The sequence below is a fragment of the Sarcophilus harrisii genome, chromosome 2, assembly GCF_902635505.1.
Source record: "Sarcophilus harrisii chromosome 2, mSarHar1.11, whole genome shotgun sequence".
Classification (NCBI taxonomy): Eukaryota; Metazoa; Chordata; class Mammalia; order Dasyuromorphia; family Dasyuridae; genus Sarcophilus; species Sarcophilus harrisii.
In genome coordinates this window covers 440,832,259-440,851,624 of record NC_045427.1, presented here as the reverse complement: position 1 = coordinate 440,851,624, position 19,366 = coordinate 440,832,259, and positions in this window count along the sequence as shown.

Here is a 19,366-nt window from a genome sequence, read left to right as displayed (position 1 = left end):
GAAGGGATTAAGTAGTGATGTTTTGGAACTAAGGGAAAGAACTTTTGGAAAGATCAATTTCCACACAAAGAGTCTGCAATTCTGTCCAACATAGTACATCCAACTTCCCATGCAATGATTGTTTTGTGTATGGCATTAAATTATCAGGCATGCTAACTCAGAAGGACAGGGATAAGGGGAAAGGAAGGTGAGGATGACTCATGTCGTGGTTTAACAAGTAGGACAGAGGGGCAACTTCAGAAGAGCATTAGCCTTGAAGTATTAATGATTGGATTCAGGTCCTGATTTGAACCCTTGCTTGGGCAATCCTATTGTTCCTAAGCCTGTTTCCTCATTTATAAAATATTAACAATAATCCTTGCATTACCTATCTCATGTAGATGGTTTATGGGAAACATTTTTATATAGGGCTATGCAAATATCACATGGTCTTTTTATTATGGGAAGGACCCGGCTTTAATAAAAAGAACTGTTGTCTGTGCATCTCACAATTATTCTGTCACTTCTGTCATAAATTTCCAGCAATGGTTCCAAGCCTCTCCCTCCTAGGACAGTAGGATGTAGAAGGTTATGTGAACAAAGCATGGCGCTTGGAATCAGAAGATTTAGCTCCAGTCCCTACTTTTCACCTAAATTATAACTATGGGAGGATTCACTTTATCATTCTGAGCCTCACTTTACTTATTGGCAAAATGTAGATAATTATCATATTACTTAATTTATTGATTGTGAGATCAAAGGCAATGAAGCATGTTAATATTTTAAATGGATTTAGGCTATTATTAGCATGCAAGTTATCCTTCAACATCTTATGATGATTTGGAGGTGAGCTTGGATTCTCCAAGATTGCATCAGCTGAGTTGAATATCCCAAATCTGGCATTTCTCATAGCTCTTGAAAAGCAATTAGTGATGGATCCAGAAATAGATTCTGAGAATATGCTGTGTCAGGACAGGAAAAATTAATTGAGAGAGATAAATCTAGACAGCTCACCTTCTACATAAAGATTTGTTGTTGCTGTCCTTCTTGGTAATTCACAAAGATCTACATCACTGTGAAGAATTTTTGATTTTTATTTTTTGGGAGAGAGTGCCCAAGTTAATGAAATTACAGATATCTTGAAATATTACAATAATCATGGCATTATAGACATTAAAGTTAGAAGAAACTTTAAAAGTAATATAATCACAGAATCATATAATGACATATTTGGAAGATATTTCTGACATCAATAAAACCTATTTCCAAACAAAAACTATCCTTACAATATACATAGCGAAATCATCTTGCTTTTGCTTGAAGACCTCTGATGTAGTAGAATTTACTATGTTCTCATTGCAATTCAGATGATTTTAGTGAGAGAACGTTTTTTAGATTCCTACCAAGCATGAGCTAAGTGCTAGAAATTCTAAGACAAAAACAAAAATATGAAGAAACAACAATTTCTGCTTTCAGAGAGTTTGCATCCTATTGACAAGTATATACAAAATGTATTAAAATTATAATCTCAGTTTTGACATTGCTTCCAGTGATAAAAATTGCAATCTCTCCATGCCTTTTTATTCTTTACACGTCTTGTTCACTTATTCCTATAAGTACATGAGAGAGGATCCAACCAATACTAAAGGGATTCTTTACTTTTTCCTGATACCAAGAGGAAAGCAATAGAGTTTCCAAATTTTTGACCCAGTAATGCATCACCTTTATCACACAACCAGTTCATGCTCTCATCCTAACACATATTGTTTTGATGAACTTCTTTACTATTGTTGTTTTTTCTTTTGAATGTCATCATTGTTATACATTGCAATTTGCTCAAATCTACCAAACACCTCTTCATTGTTCTCCACGTGAAATTAATTTTTAATTCTTGGGAAATTGGTATATTCCTACTTTCAGTCTTATTTTGACTAAAAAAGATGGACCCTTGTTTCTGGAAGAAACTTGAAATCTTTCAAAATGCTTTGAAAGTTCTTAATATTGTTGAGTCAATTTGTTGTTGTTATTGTTGGGTTATTTTTTAGTCATGTCCAAATCTTTGTGACTCCATTTGGAGTTTTCTTGACAAAAATACTGGAGTAGTTTGTCATTTACTTTTCCAGCACATTTCATAAATGAGGAACCAAGGCAAACAGGTTAAGTGTTTTGCCCAGGATCGTATAGCTAGTAAGTATCTAAAGCCAGATTTAAACTTAGAGATGAGTCTTCCTGATTCCAAGACCAGGGCTCTATCTGGTTCTATCTAGCTGTCCTTACTAAGGAAACTATGAAATATCAAAGATGTGATCAACTGTAAAATTTGATTATAAAAATATTTCCTGCTTATATTATCATGAAGGATTGTGTGAATATATGGGTTGATAATTTTCACAATTTTTAATACATTAAAAAATAAGCCTGTAGATTTTAGTTTGAGTTATTTTTTCTGACATCTTTTATTTTTAATATTACTAAGGCCTGATTTACACATACACATACACACACACACACACACATATTTGATTATTTTCCCTTTTTTAGATGCCTTATAAACTAATTATCAGTATGTTCACAATTTTATCCGTTCCATCTATTATTTACATCATGTATATATTATTCATTCTTTCTGCTTTTCCTGTATTTATTCTTGTTGCTTACATTTCTACCTTTTCTAAAACTTTCTATTGTTTTTATGGTGAAAGCAGTACTTTATAAAAATCTTTGCAGATCTTTTCCATTTTTCAACTCTGTTGTCCTTGCATTTTAATGTTCAGTGTGATTTTGTTTCACTGAATATCTTGGCAAACAAGTTTCCTCAATAGAACAGTGGTCACTCATGAGTCTAACTCCATTATTGCTCCACATGGAAGCATTGATTTGATCCATTTTCTTAGGTTGCCCTGCTTGAGGCACACTAGTGATTTTAAGTGGGGTCACGTGAACTCCTGATCCTCTTTAGCCCTGGTGTACCTAAGAACTTTAGAGTTCATGAAATCAGTGAGCCTCAGGCTTACCAGAAGCAGGAATTACATATACATCAACATCCCTTAAGTTTTCCTTATACAATTTTCTCTCCTTTGTTTCTCTGTTTTATGATGCAATGCTACTCATAATCATCCATCAGATTCATTTGTATGATTTTGCAAAATTTATATTTTAAATCATCATTATATTTGACAATCATCTATCTCTGGAAAATACGTCCAGTATTTGCTGATTAACTATTTTTTAGCCTCTTTTCATCTTTCTTTTGTGATAATTGATTTACTGGTTTAACTGCTATATAGAATTGTTATAATCTATTTTGATCTGCTTTCAATTGCACAATATATATTTATTTTTATTTTTTTTCTCCTAGCTGCTTATAATTTCTGATATCTACTCTAAGAAATTAGTGCTCTGACTATATCCAGAAAACTAATTCAGGGATAACTCCCACATCAATAAAAAGTTATTTCCTATTTCTTAAAATTTAATCAGTTTTATGACTTATGATCAGATTCAGTACTCACTTTGCCCAACACCTATCAATTCTTTTTTTTGGTTTTGTTTTGTTTTAAGGTGTGAGACTTCTGTGCTGCCCATTAGTCTACGGTTTCTTTCATTTCTGCTTCCTTACCTAGGATTTCTCATATATTTTACACCATACCCATACCTATTTCCACATTGGTATTGAATTGACCAAATGTAAGTGTTCATGTTGATTTAATCTTGAGGGTCTGACCAAGACCTGATACTAAGATTTTGTAAAATATTATTTCTTTTCACCTTCTGTAATCAGTGTTGGTACTGATGATAAAATGTTTTCATAGTGGTCAAAAATAATTACTTATAGTGAGTATTATGATATGAGATAATATTTCCTAAGAAATGTTGTTCCTCTGAATGGATGCCCATCAGTTGGAGAATGGCTGAATAAATTGTGGTATATGAATATTATGGAATATTATTGTTCTGTAAGAAATGACCAACAGGATGATTTCAGAAAGGCCTGGAGAGACTTACACGAACTGATGCTGAGTGAAATGAGCAGGACCAGGAGATCATTATATACTTCAACAACGATACTGTATGAGGATCAATTCTGATGGACATGGCCATCCTCAGCAAGGAGATCAACCAAAGCATTTCCAGTAGAGTAGTAATGAACTGAACCAGCTACTCCCAGAGAAAGAACTCTGGGAGATGACTAAAAACCATTACATTGAATTCCCAATCCCTATATTTATGCCCACCTGCATTTTTTATTTCCTTCACAGGCTAATTGTACAATATTTCAGAGTCTTATTCTTTTTGTACAGCAAAATAATGGTTTAGTCATGTATACTTATTGTGTATCTAATTTATATTTTAATATATTTAACATCTACTGGTCATCCTGCCATATGGGGGAGGGGGGAGGGGTTAAGAGGTGAAAAATTGGAACAAGAGGTTTGACAATTGTTAATGCTGTAAAGTTACCCATGCATATAACCTGTAAATAAAAGGCTATTAAATAAAAAAAAAAGAAATGTTGTTCCTAATGTATTGAGGTATATGATAAAGTTATCTTTACAAACTCCTCTTTTCATCCTGAATTATATCTCTGATTCATGCTTCTACTTATCAGCAACTTCTGGTTTTGGTTATAGTAAGAATGTCAAGATTGATAAGAATCACAGTATTTTTTAGACACTTTATAAACTTTACTATGACTGTTTAGTGCTTTTAGTATGAGGTTCTTGCCCAATCAAATAGATACACTTTTGGAAAAGCCAAACTCTACCAATAATAAAATAATGATAAAAATAAAAACACCATGTAATTTTTCTTGAAGCTACACTAATTAGTAGATGGAGTGGATAAAAGAGGGGGGAGAAAGAGAGAGAGAGAGAGAGAGAGAGAGAGAGAGAGAGAGAGAGAGAGGATTTAGAAAGCCATTTAAAGAATGTGCTGTTTCACTTGGTCTTTAAAAGAAATAAGCTTTTCTAAGAAGTATAGTTGACAAAAAAGTGCATTGCACGCAGAGCGGAGATCATATACAAAGAAAAGTTATTTGTGTAATGTCACACATATTAAATAGCACAACTCAGGATTGAACTAGAGTTCCTCTTACTCTCCAAGCTTCAGAGAAGCAGGTTATTGTTGAATTATTTTTTGTTTTTGTTTTTTGGGGAGGAAGGGAGAGGATGGGAGTTGTTTTGGTTTGTTTGTTTGTTTTCCCCTTTTTTTCTCTGTACTTTCAGACACAGAAAACTAGATATGAAATTAGTACACTTGGGTTTACCCTTTGTTCTGCTATTTACTCCCTTTGAAATCTTAGACAATTCACTCCTCCCTGGATTTTGTTTCCTTTTCTGTAAAAATTAGGAGCATGGACTAAATGATCTGTAAGGCCTCTTGAAGGTCCCATATCTGGAATCCATAAGGTCCCATATCTAGAATCCTATGAATTTAAATAGTCTTTCTCTTCCCAACATTCATATTTTGAACCCCAAAGACTAAGCCAACCAGAATGGTAGGGTCAGAAGAGTGAGTTTCCTCTAACAGGTCTCCCCCAAACCATGCAGTGTTTCAAATGAGCTCCAAGGGTAGTAAATTTGGTTTGCTTTCAGGCCTCTAATTGGAAGTTTAAGTAGATTTTCTTCACTAGCAGGCCCCCCAAAGGGGTTGTAAACTTGAATGTTTAGCATTGTTCTTGCCCATAGGCTGCTTGACTCTCTATGGAGCCTTTATCCTGATCATGCAGCATGCAGTTCTACTTTTGTATGTTAATTGATAACCTGTTTTTTTTTTTTAATTACTATTTCTTTTGCATATTATTTGAATGTGTTTCATTGTCAACGAGAAGGGGAGGAAACCAGTGGCAAACACTGTCAATTAAGGTAGTAGACTTCAAAATGAGAACATGGAAGAGATAATTGATAGAAATTTTTGACAAAATACTGTTTCTAGCTTTAGAGTTCTAAGAAAGGGGAATTAAAACCACTTTTGCAATCCTGATGTTGCAGGATTAGCTTAATTCCTCCAGTCATAAATAAGAAAGACTGAGAAGAGACCCCAAAGAATTACTATTTCTTTTATTTCTTATTTTCCCCCAACTAGAACTATATAATCTCATGCCTTTCCTCCAATTAACCCATTTGCAAAAGGCTATTTTCCTAATAACAACCAAAAAAATATGTATTCTGAGGAGTGAGGCAGAAAAAAAAATATTACAGTAAAGATTTGCATGCAAAATGATTCTTTTAATCATGGCTCAGAGTTTGGTGCATAAACTATACCTCAGGAGAACAGAGTAGTGTAAAGGGAGCTTAATTCTCCTGGGGAAATGAGAGTCAGAAACTCAAGACCTCATCCATTATCCTTCATTGATGGAGACTCAGAAACTCCAGACATTATCCATTATCCCTCATGGATGGAATCTTGAGTTTGGTTCAGGGGAAGCTGTTCAATTCCTCCTTGATGCAGTTTACTTTGCTCTAACATGGTCAAGGAAAAACATGTGTATTTGTATGTATGTATATATATATATATACATGCATATATATATGTGTTTGATAATGAGTTTTGGAATTGTATATAGAAAGTTGATAAATACATTTCAAAATCACAATTCTACCATGTTTTTTAATCCTATAGGATTTAGAAATATATGACACTTCAGAACACCTCTTCCAATCTCCTCAGGTGACATACTAGGAAATGAAGCTTAGAAATTGGAAGTCCCCAATTTTTTAGTTCATGTAGTGAGTCGTGGATAATATTGTGCCTGGGATTCTTGAATGAGTCTAAGGACTAGACACATGCCATATAAAGAAAGTTTATCATTACAGATTCAACTAATATCAGAAAACTGATTCCCAGTTAATAGGGTGATGCAAAGTTAGTTGGATACACAAAATCTCTATACAGAGGTAAAACAGAAACACATAAATTGGTCCTCTGATAATTTTCCCAGGGATCATTGTTCCAAGACCATTGCATAGGAATGTCTGTGTAGAAAAAACTTGTTCATAAGCCCAGGTTTGTAACCACTATCTCCCTAAATGTGGGAGGATAATCTGGTTCTGAATCAATCAGTGAAAGTAACCAAAACAAGCACAAGACTCTGGAAAGCTGCTCAGCTTATTTTTACTCTTGACATTTACCTCTGCTCTTTTAATCTTTAAATCCCCCACTGCCTACCAACATGGACATGGTGGAGGTCTAGATTAGTTCAGTTATAAAAGCATAGTAATGACTTTTACCAGACCACTTACTGCTGCTCTCAGTTTCACTGACATTCCTGGTCATGAGATTTAGAGAGAATCAGATCGTAGGATCACAGATCCAAAGATGAGTTGGACCTCAGAGATCTCTTCTTTCATTTTATAGATGATTCAGCTGAAATGTAAGAGAATCAACTGATTTTCCCAATTCATATAGATAGTATGTAATACATCTGGAATTTGAAATCAGGTCCTCGCTAAAGCCATTATCCTTGAAATTGTATCAGGTCTCCTAATATTTCTGTAGAATTTAAGTATTACAAGTATTTTCACATAGATTATGTTTATCTATGAGATGGAAATGCTGAGGAATGTTAACCCTGTTTTACTGATGAAATAACTGAGGCCTAGAAAAGTTCACTTAGTAAATTGATAAGCTTTCTTCATTTTCAACTCAAAACTTTCCACTTATACACATGCTAAGCTTTGGATGAATGATAAACATCAGAACAAACAATATTTGTCTAATGGGTCATGACAAATTCCTTCTAACCTGCTTTGGTTCCAATAAACACATTAATATATATTTTCCTACATTTGGTGAATTAATTTATAGTCCTTTTTATAGCTTCTTTCCAATGGCTTAACTCAACATGTGGAAAAATATCTCAAAAATTAAAAACTTTATTTAATTAAAATAAAATTAAATATGTATTAAATACTTGCTTTATACAAGGCACTGTGCCTGGTGCTGGGAATAAAAATGTGAAAAATGATATTGTCTATGCTTTGAGGCATTAAGCAGAAGGAAATAGCATATACAAAAGTAAAGGTAAGAGGGATACTACACAGGGCTTTGGCCAACATGACTTTAAGAGAAGAGCTAAATAGCACCAGTAGGGGAGGTAAGATATTAAAAGAATACCTTTCCCTAAATGATGATTTTCCTCAAAGATCATATTGTTGTTATTTCACAACTAAAACTAAGACCCAGAAAGAATTTCCAAGGTTGTACATAGAAAAAATAGCTTAGAATCAAAAGTCCACTGCTGAAAGAGACCTAATATATCACCTAATACACTTCTCTCATTTTACAGATGTAGAAACTGATACTTAGGAAAATTAACCAATATGGGCATTATTAATATATGTTATATTATAACTAAGTTGTGCCTTAATCTGAAATTCTCTGCCTAAAGAACGGTTGATTTTTTTTTCTTTATAATATTTTGTGAATTGATCATATGTGACATGTTAAAATAGAAATCTGAGGGACAACCAGGTGCTGCAGTGGATGGAGTACCAGCTCTGAAGTCAGAAGGACCTGAGTTCCAATCTGGTCCCATACACATAATACTTCCTAACAGTGTGACCTTGGGCAAGTCATTTAACCTCAATTACCTCAACAACAACAACAAATCTGAATTTTAGGAGTCAGAAGATTTCTATTCAAATTTTTTGACTTCCATATGGTATCTCCATGATCATGGAAAATTAGCTTATGTTATCTTGGGTTATATGTCTATCTACTAGGTATAAATAATTATCTCTTACCTGTCTTCTTCTCAAGAGCTATGTGAGGATCAAATAAGGTTATTTGTATAAAGATGATTGTAAACCATAAAACACTTTACAAAGGATAAATAATCATTATTAAGAACAACCTTTCCCAGAAAACTCAAAGCTCACCAAAGCAGAGTCCATAACAATCATGGCCAAAGTGACCCCATAGACTATCCTAAAACCATAGTAATCCACCAGGTTATCTGCTACAGGTAGGTCATAAAAATGAGCCATGTTACTATTAAACTTTAGGAAGATTCTAGAAGTAAAGTTCTTATTTTTATGTATACACATATATACATAGAGATGGATTATAATTGCATGTATACATACATATATACATGTGTGTGGATAAATGGATAGATAGGTAGGTATATAAATAAATAGATAGCTTCTCCCTTCTTCCTCCTACACATCCTCCAACAAATAGATCTTTTTAAATTATACAAAATGAGCCAGTTATGGTAGGGCATGCCTAAAATCTCTGCCACTGGGGAAGCTTTATCTGGTGAATCATGCCAGCTCAGGAATATTGAGCTGCACTAAGGCTAGAACCAATTGGGTCCTCACTAAGTCTGAAACCGATATTGTGAGCCTTCTATAACAAGGGACCACCAGGCTAACTAAGAAGAAGCTAACCAGCCTAGGTCAAAAATAGCAGTTTAAAACTTTTATGTCCATGAGCATTTCTCATTGAGAAACAGTCTTATGAGAGTAAGATTCAAGTTGTGCCAACTGAAGGTTCCTAGTCTCAAACAATAACAGCAACAATAATGTAGTAGGAAAAGTAATAAAAATAATTACTAACATTTATATAGCTTTTAGTACTACTATTACTACACTCCTCCTCCTCCTCGTACAATTGCTAATGACAAAAAATAATATTTATGTGGCTTTTACTATGTACCAAACACTGTATTAAGAGCTTTACAATAAATATCTCAGTCTCCAGAATAATGAGATAATACAAATAAAATTAAACAAACAAAAAAGTTGTAACCAATGCCACAGATTCCAAAAGAGATGGAAAGAGGTTAAGAGAAGACATTTCATTAATATGAAAAGATATACAAACCCCCAAGAAAGGAAGCAATCAAATATCAGCTTACTAGTAATATGATTTATTCTGTCTACAAAGGACCATGACTGAAGATTAATTCACAATAAATATGAATAAAATAACAAGAACAACAACAATTCACATTTATATATTTATGCATTAAATTTACAAAGTGTTTTTCTTTGTGAGGTTATTAATTGTTGCTATTTCAAAAATAAGAAAATCAAAGTTTGAAAGTAACTTTCTTGAGGTCATATATTTATAGAATGCCATGCGCACATATGAACTGTTACATGTATTCAAAAGTCATATGTAATAAATCCTGAAGAATGATTCAAATGATCCAGGTCTTAGTCCAAAATATGTTGTTTATCAATTATGTGAACTTGTGTGGTCATGTGAAATCTTACATTCGTCATATTCATTCAAAACATTTATTAAGTGTCTTCTAAATAAGGATCTCTGTGCCAAGTGGTAGAAGAGATAATGAATTTATAAAAGGTCTTATATTTAACCTAATTGAACTTACTGACTAGAAAGAGAAATAAAATATATAGATTAACAATATCATATAACTGTAAAACAGTACACAAGTAGTCATAGGCACATAGACTTAGAGCTTAAATAGACCTGAGATGCTATCCAATTCAGTTTCCTAAGGTTATAGGTGAAAAAATTGAGATTTGAAGAGGTTAAATGGCAAACACAAAATTGCACAAGCTGTTTCATATACGGGGTATGAACTAATATGTTCTGATTCCAGAATAAAAGTATTTGTCCTATTAACATACTACCCCCCATGGGAAATTGTCAATGACTACATAATGGAGGTAGCATTATTATTAACCTTAAATTCAACAATACAGGGAAGGCATTTCAGACATAGGGAACAACATCAGCATAGTGATGGCGATGAAAGATCATGTTCTTAAGAAGAGATCAACCCATTTGGGATGGAGTTGAGTGAATGGCCTAAGAAGAACCTTGGTTTCCAGTTCCCTCATCTGTAAAATGGGGGTATTAACACATAAAGGGGATATAATACATTAACAACTAAATACAGTAATATGTGGAAGAGATTTGTAACTTGTAAAGTTTAAAAAAAATTATTCAGTGGTTCCCAATTTTTTTTCCTCCAAGAACAATGACAAAAAATTTAAAAAAGACATTGTAAGCTCCTAGTGTAATTAAATTATGCCACTTATAATATTCTCAACAATTAGTTACTATTTAAAGTATATAAATAAATTTTTGCATGAGCTCCTTGGACAACTCTTGCAATCCAAATGATGTCCTTTTCAAGAATCAGGAAAGATCAAGTATTGAGGGTAATTTGTTATAAATTTCAATATTTTGGGTTGATTTAAGCAATAGCCCTGAGGAGAAAATGGGCCCTGAACATAGAGAACTCCAGCTGGAATGCAAGCAAAAGCAATAACCTGCTGGCTTTCAAACATGTGTCTGCAACTCTGTGAATGGTCTATCTCTTACTGGCCATACGCTCTCCTAATGGCCTGCAGTGCAGGCTACTCACTGGGGACTGGGTTATAAACACAAGCCCTCCTATTAATTTCAAATGATGCATTTCTATCTACAGCCATGGATAAAAGCGATCAATGCCAACCGCTTGTTTTATTGGACCTCCTGTGAAATGAATCTGGAGGGAGACAGCCAGCGGGATGGAGTCGACATGCAGATGAGATTTGTAAGTGAGGACATATTGATTATTTCCATCTCGGTTCAGGCAGTAATTCCAGCCGACGCCGCTTCCCCTGTTTCACCTCATTATTTATGCCATAAAAACACTATCTCAATGATAATAACAGGCTTCATTTACAAGCCAGGGCATAAAGCATCCTGTAGATTTCAGGAGGTGGATGAAGAGGGGGAGAGAGATTTAACAAGTCCTAGAGAAGCCCCAAACTTCCAAGGTACATATCACTCCTTTTATTTCTTGCAGTAGGAAGACTGACAGCAGGGGTTAGGTTGTGGGAATCTTTATTAATAACTGCTGACTTGTATAATGCTGGATTGATAGTTCACTCAGACCTTGTTCTACAGAAATACCTGATTCTGTCCTTTTTCTACTCCACAGGATTGCCTCCATTCAAGTGCCAGAGAAATGCTTCTGAGGACCTCTCACATACCACCAACAGCATCTTTGAGTTGTTACTCCGGTAGAACAATGTCAAGAGACTGACTGATGATTAGAGATCAAACTTAAAAGAGAAGTAGAATTAGAAGGAGGGGGATGAAGGGTAGGAAATCATGAAATTCATGGTGGAAGGTAAAAAATAGATTTTTTTTATTTTTAAAATCTACTATTGTTTAACAATTTTTTCTTCCAAATTTTCTCCCTTTCTCTCATCCTCTTCCCAACTCACTAAGAATAAAAGGAAAACAATGTCACTCATCTATATGAAATAATACAAAACATTTCCATATTAGACATATTTTGAATCAAGAAAAATGAATAGAGTGAGAGAATTATACTTCAGTCTGCACTCAAAGTTCATCTGTTTGTTTTTTTTAATAGAGAAGGATAGTGTTTTTTCATCATAAATCTTTTGGGATTATCTTGGGTCATGGTATTGATCAGAGCAGCCCAAGTCTTTCATTGCTGATCATAAAAACATTGCTATTACCATACAGTCTGATTTCCTGGTTCTTACTTAACTTTGCATCAATTTATATGTATCTTAGAATGTTTTTTTCTGAACCATCATTTCATCATTTCCACAGCACAATAATACCCCATCACAATCATATGGCAGAAATTGTTTAGCCATTCCCATGTATGAGCATCCATTCAATGTTCAACTCTTTACTATATCAAAGAGCTGATACACACAGATATATATACACACACAATCAAACACACTCACATTAAGTTATTCATTCATTTATTCATTAATTTGTGTATTTACAAGTAAGCCTTTTCCCGTTTTCTTTTATCTCTTTGGAGTAGAGGCCTAGTAGTAGTATTACTGATTCTGAGTATATAAAATTTTTTTAAACTTTAAACCTTGTTTCAAATTTTCTTCAAAAGTGGTTGCATCAGTTCATTACTCAACCAACAATGAATCCTTTTAGCGTGATTCCTGATAACATTTGTGATTTCTAATAGCTTTGTGGTGGTATCCCAGAGTTGTCTTCATTTACTTTTCTCTAATCAATAGTGATTTAGAGCCTTCTTTCATATGTCCATAAATACCTTTTTTTTCTAAAAATTGTTTTTATATCCTTAGATTAAATTATCATTGTAAAATATTTTAGATAAATTTGATTTAATTCTATATTTAGTAGATAATTGAGAAATGACATCTTTATTAGATAAACTTTCTGTAATTATATATCTATATATCTAGATCTACATCTTCTCCTTCCTTAGCAAAATGCAGTTTCCTGATTATCTCTGTTAATTAGCTATTTTTGCTATAGTTTAGTCTGAGAATATGATCCCTATTATTTCTTTATTTTTGTTTATTCAGAGCATATTAGATTCTGGTCTAGCCTTTTATTTTAACTCTGTGTCTTCCTGTGTGAATTGTATCTCTTGTAAACAACATTTTATTTGAATCTAATCTATTTGGCTATACATTTCCATTTTATGTCTGAGTTCATCTCATCCATATTCACATTTATGATTACTTTCCCCCTTTATCCCATTTTCTTCTGTTTTTACTCTCTTTCTTTTTATCTTGTCCTTTTTTAAAAATCTAATTTGTTTCTAGCCACTGCCTCCCATTATCTATCTGATAAAAAAAAGTATCATCTTCCCCTTTTTTTTGTCCTTCATCTCCTATTTCCTCAGTGATGAAGTTACTCTTCTATGCATAAAAGTATGATTGCATATATAAGCTATAACAACCACGCTAGCACTCAGGACACCCCAGAATCAGCTGGAGTCAGGATAAGCAAAAGTCCGTCTTTATTCTTGGTCTTAGATGCAGGATTGAACAGGATGGAAGCAGATTCTCCACAACTGCTTTCTCCTTGTCCACTGTCAAACGTGTGTCCCTGGCTTGTCTTACTCCACTCCCTAGTCCCTCCTACCATCCTCTATACACCAATCATTGAGCCAGTATGGATAGTGGAAAGGACCATTTTCCAAGCATATGCCCATAGAGTATTGTCCAATCAGAAGTTAGCCTCAAGCACTCAGCCGACCTCAGTGCATCAACCCAATAGTTTCAGCCCCTCTAAAATAAGCATACATATACATACATATATATCTATATCTATATAAATAGATATAGATATAGATATATACACATGTATATATATATATATATATATATATATATATATAGGAATATACCTGTAGATATAGATATATATATATGTGTGTGTGTATATATATATGATATATATATATATATATATATATATATCTACAGGTATATTTTTACCTCTTTGAACTAATTCTAAGAAAGGAGTTCAAGCATTGCTCCCACCTCCATTTTCTCTTTCACTATAAAAGCTTTTTTTTCTCATTCTAATTTTATCTTCTCCCTTCTCCCAATATATCCTTATTTTTTTTACCCCCTTCATTTTTGGTGTGATTATTCTACCATATTCAATTGCCCTAATGATGATAAACTTCTTCAGAGTTATATGAAACATTTTACATAAAGAAATGCAAATAGTTTAAATTTATTGAGATTCTAATAATTACTCATTAAAGTTTATCTTTTTATACTTCTCTTCAGTCTTCTATTTTAATCTCAATTTCTATTTAATATTGGTCTTTTCATCAGGGTTGTTTGAAAGTCCTCTATTTCATTAAATATCCATTTTCCCCACCCCCAGGATGATTATATTCAATTTTGCTTGATAGGTTTTTCTTGATTGCAATCCTAACTGGCTTTGCTTACCACGATATGATATCCAAGCTCTTGGCTCCTTTATTATGGAAAGTACTAAATCTTGTATGATCCTTTAATGTAGAAGCTGTTGAATTTTGTGTGATCCTAATACAATATTTGATTATTTTTTTCTTGAGGTCTGAAGTACTTTCTCTTTAACAAGGGAGATCTATAATTTTACTATATTACCAGGAGTTTTCACTTTGAGATCTCTTTAATGAGGGGATTGGTGAATTCTTTCAATTTTAATTTCTCCATCTGGATATAAGATATTGGAATAGTTTTCCTTGATAATTTCTTGAAATAAAATGTATAACGTGAAAAAATGTTTGTAGCAACACTTTTCATAGTGGCAAGGAACTGGAAATTAAGTGGGTGCTCATCACTTATGAAATGGCTGAATAAGTTATGATATATGAATGTAACGGGAAATTACTATACTATAAGAAATGATGAGCAGGCTTATTTCAGAAAACACTGAAAAGACTTAGATGAACTGATGCTGAATGAAGTGAATTGTAAAAAGAGAACATTGTACATGGTAACAACAATATTATGTGATAATGAACTGGGATGGACTTGGCTCTCTTCAACATGTGGTGATTCAAGGGAATTCTAATAGACTTAGGATAGAAAATGCCATCTGCTTCCAGAGAAAGAGCTAGAGAGATTGAATATGGATCAACCATAGTGTTTTCATCTTTTTTATGTTGTTATTTCTTTGCCTTTTTTTTCTTATGGTTTTTCCCCTTTTGATCTGATTTTTCTTGCACAGCATGATAAACATGGAAATATATTTTAAAGTATTGCACATTAATTTACCTCAGATTATTTCCTGTCTTTGAGAGGCAGGATAATAAATGAAGGAAGAAAAATTTGGAACACAAAGTTTTACAAATGAATTTTGAAAACTATCTTTATGTGATATTGGAAAAATAAAATACTATTGAAAAATAAGTAAATATTGTGATGTGTAGGCTTTCAAAAAATTCCAGCTTTCAGATACTTCAATAATTCTCAAATTGTCTTCCATGATCTATTTTCCAGGTGAGATTTTTTTCCCCAATGAAATGTTTCATATTTTCCCTGTTTTTAATTTTTTTGACTTTTTTATAGTTTCTTGATATCTAATGGATTTATTAGGTTCCACTTATTTTACACTAATTTTAAAGAAATTATTTTCATTAGTGCAATTTTGTACCCCCCATATATGTAATTCTGCTTTTTTGAGGATTTCTTTTCTTCTGTGTGTGCATGTATGTGTGTGTTTGTGTGTATGTGTGTGCTTCTTTTACTCTTAGACTGATTTGGTTTTTTGAGATGTTATTTTCTTCAGTACTTTTTGTATCTCTTTTACCAATTTGTTAATTTTCTTCTTATAATTTTCTTTCATAATTCTCATGCCTCTTCCTCAATTTTTCCTCTACCACTCATTTTTTTCTTTAACTTGTAAATGAATTCTTATTCAACTTTGTTTTAATTAGTATTTTTCTTCAAATAATTGTTGTTTGTTCATTTTTCAAGCTTATTTCTTAACTTTGAACTTTATCTTAAAGTTGGTCTCTGTTCACCTGGTGTTGGGGAGGCCACTTTCAAAGTTTTAAACTTTTTTGTACTGCCTATTTCAGAACTAATTCTGGGAGCCTACAAGTTTTTGGTGTTTCCCAGGAGGCACAGTCTGAGCAAAGCTGTGGTATCTGTTCTCCTGGTCTGAGTTCTAATCTTTATAATTTAGTTAATTATTATGGAATAATAAGTTAATATTATGGAATATTATTGTTCTATAAGAAATGATCAGCAGGATAATTTCAGAGAGACCCAGAGAGACTTACATGAACAGATACTAAAGCAGAAGCACATTGTCCACAGCAACAACAAGATTATACAGTGATCAATTCTGATGGATGTGGCTTTCTTCAACAATGAGATGGTTCAGGTCAGTTCTGATGATCTTGTGATGGAGAGAGACTTCTGCACCCAGAGAGAGGACTGTGGGAACTGAGTATGGACCACAACATAGCATTTTCATCTTTTTGTTATTTGCTTGCAATTTGTTTTCTGTTTCAATTTTTTTCCTTTTTGATCTGATTTTCCTTGTGCAGCAAGATAATTGTGGAAATATGTATAGAACAATTACACATATTTGACATATATTGGATCACTTGCCATCTGGGGGAGGAGATGGGGGAAGGGAGATAAAAATTAGAATACAAGATTTTGTAGGGGTGAATGTTTAAAATTATCCATGCATATATTTTGTTTTTTTTTATTTAATAGCCTTTTATTTACAGGATATATACATGGGTAACTTTACAGCATTAACAATTGCCAAACCTCTTGTTCCAATTTTCACCTCTTCCCCCTCCCTAGATGGCAGGATATTTCAATAGATGTTAAATATATTAAAATATAACTTAGATACACAATAAGTATACATGACCAAAACATTATTTTGCTGTACAAAAAGAATCAGACTCTGAATTATTGTACAATTAAGCTTGTGAAAAATCAAAAATGCATGTGTGCATAAATATAGGGATTGGGGATTTAATGTAATGGTTTTAGTCATCTCCCAGAGTTATTTTTCTGGGCATAGCTAGTTCAGTTCATTACTGCTCCATTAGAAATGATTTGGTTGATCTCGTTGCTGAGGATGGCCTGATCCATCAGAACTGGTCATATCTAGTATTGTTGTTGAAGTATATAATGATCCCCTGGTCCTGCTCATTTCACTCAGCATCACCTCCCAAATCAGTGTAAGTCTCTCCAGGCCTTTCTGAAATCATCCTGTTGGTCATTTCTTACAGAACAGTAATATTCCATAATATTCATATACCACAATTTATTCAGCCATTCTCCAACTGATGGGCATCCATTCAGTTTCAGTTTCTAGCCACTACAAAAGGGCTGCCGCAAACATTCGTGCATTCATACAGGTCCCTTTCCCTTCTTTATAATCTCTTTGGGATATAATCCCAGTAAGTAACACTGCTGGATCAAAGGGTATGCACAGTTTGATAACTTTTTGAGCATAATTCCAAACTACTCTCCAAAATGGTTGGATTCGTTCACAACTCCACCAACAATGCATCAATGTCCCAGTTTTCCCACATCCCCTCCAACAATCATCATTATTTTTTCCTGTCATCTTACATGCATATATTTTGAAAATAAAAAGCTTTAATTTAAAAAAGAGAGAAAGAATCCCTAGTCCCCTATAGCCACAAACACTAGCATTCCTTCTTGCCCCTGACTTGGAACTGCAATCAGATTTCCTGCTTCTTTGTTACTAACCAGAACTCCTCTGTACCCTAGAAGTAGGACTCAGAACTAAATATGGCCAGTGGAGTTACCAATCAGTGCCAAGTATACCCAGCACTAGTAAATGCTTCCTTCTAATCTCAGTGTTCCAGCTCCCTTATCTTCTCCAAGCAGAGAGCTGCTGAAGCTGCTGCTGCTGTAGCCATTGTTACTGCCACCACATATTTGGTCTCCAGACATGGCTTTAACTCAGGGTCACAAACTGACTTAAGTTTCCTTAAGCTAGAAAGATGTCTCATTCTGATCTTCTGTTGACTCCACTACTTTCAAACTTAATTCGAGGCACTGTTTTAATGTTGTTTGGATGGAAGTATTGAGAAATTCAACTAGGTTATCACTAATTTACTATCTTAACATCTTATTAGAAGTGTGAACAAATATTTATATACCACCTACTATGTACCAGAGATTTATTATGTTGATAAATAACTTTATGTCAATATAATTATTTATATTTATAATTATTTTATAATTTGTTATAATTTTTATATTTATTTATAATTTGTTTTTGTAAATGTATAATTTATATTTTTATAATTATTATCTTTAATATTTTATATTTTATAAATGTATAAAATTTTTATAACTATTATCTCATTTGATTTATTCTGTGAGATAGGTGCTATTATACCCATTTCACAAATGATGAAACTGAGGAAGAGTTTAAGTCACTTGACCAGAGTCACATAGTTAAGTCACAGGTATACGAGCCTGATTTTGAATTCAGTTCTTCCTAACTTTAGGCCCAGATTTCTATCTACTATAGCACTTAGTTATTTCAGAAGAGAATTGATTTGCCTTTTTCCAGTTACAAATTTACAAATTCTAGAAACATTGAGCATCAGTATTGTAAAGGATGTTGTTACCTAGAAAATTATAACATTTCAGAGTTTTTAGGAATTTTAAAATTACCTTTAAAAATGAAATACTACATAGTCTAACTCCATGATTTTTCTTATAAAGAAATTGATGCTTAGAAACAGATTTTTCTCAAGGTCATTCTTATAGTCTTTTCTTCAAAATCTGACAAGGTTCAAACTTAAATTCTAGTTCAAGTTTTAGTGACATTAATCTTGTTACTTCTTTTCCCATAAAATATTGCCCCAACTTTGGGCATTTTCACTAGCAGTTCCCTATGTTTAGAATGTCCTCCCTCCCATCATCTCCTTTATTCCTTCAAATCTTTATGGGAATCCTATATTCTACAAGAAATCTTTCCCAATTTATTTAATTCTAGTGCCTTTTCTCCATATTTATCCTGTATGGTCTTTCTATGCAGTTGTTTTCTTGTTGAATTCCCTTTAGATTGTGAATTCTCAGAGCAGGGGCTGGATTTTGCTTATATTTGTGTCTCTAGCATTTAGTACATTGCCTAGCGCTTGGTA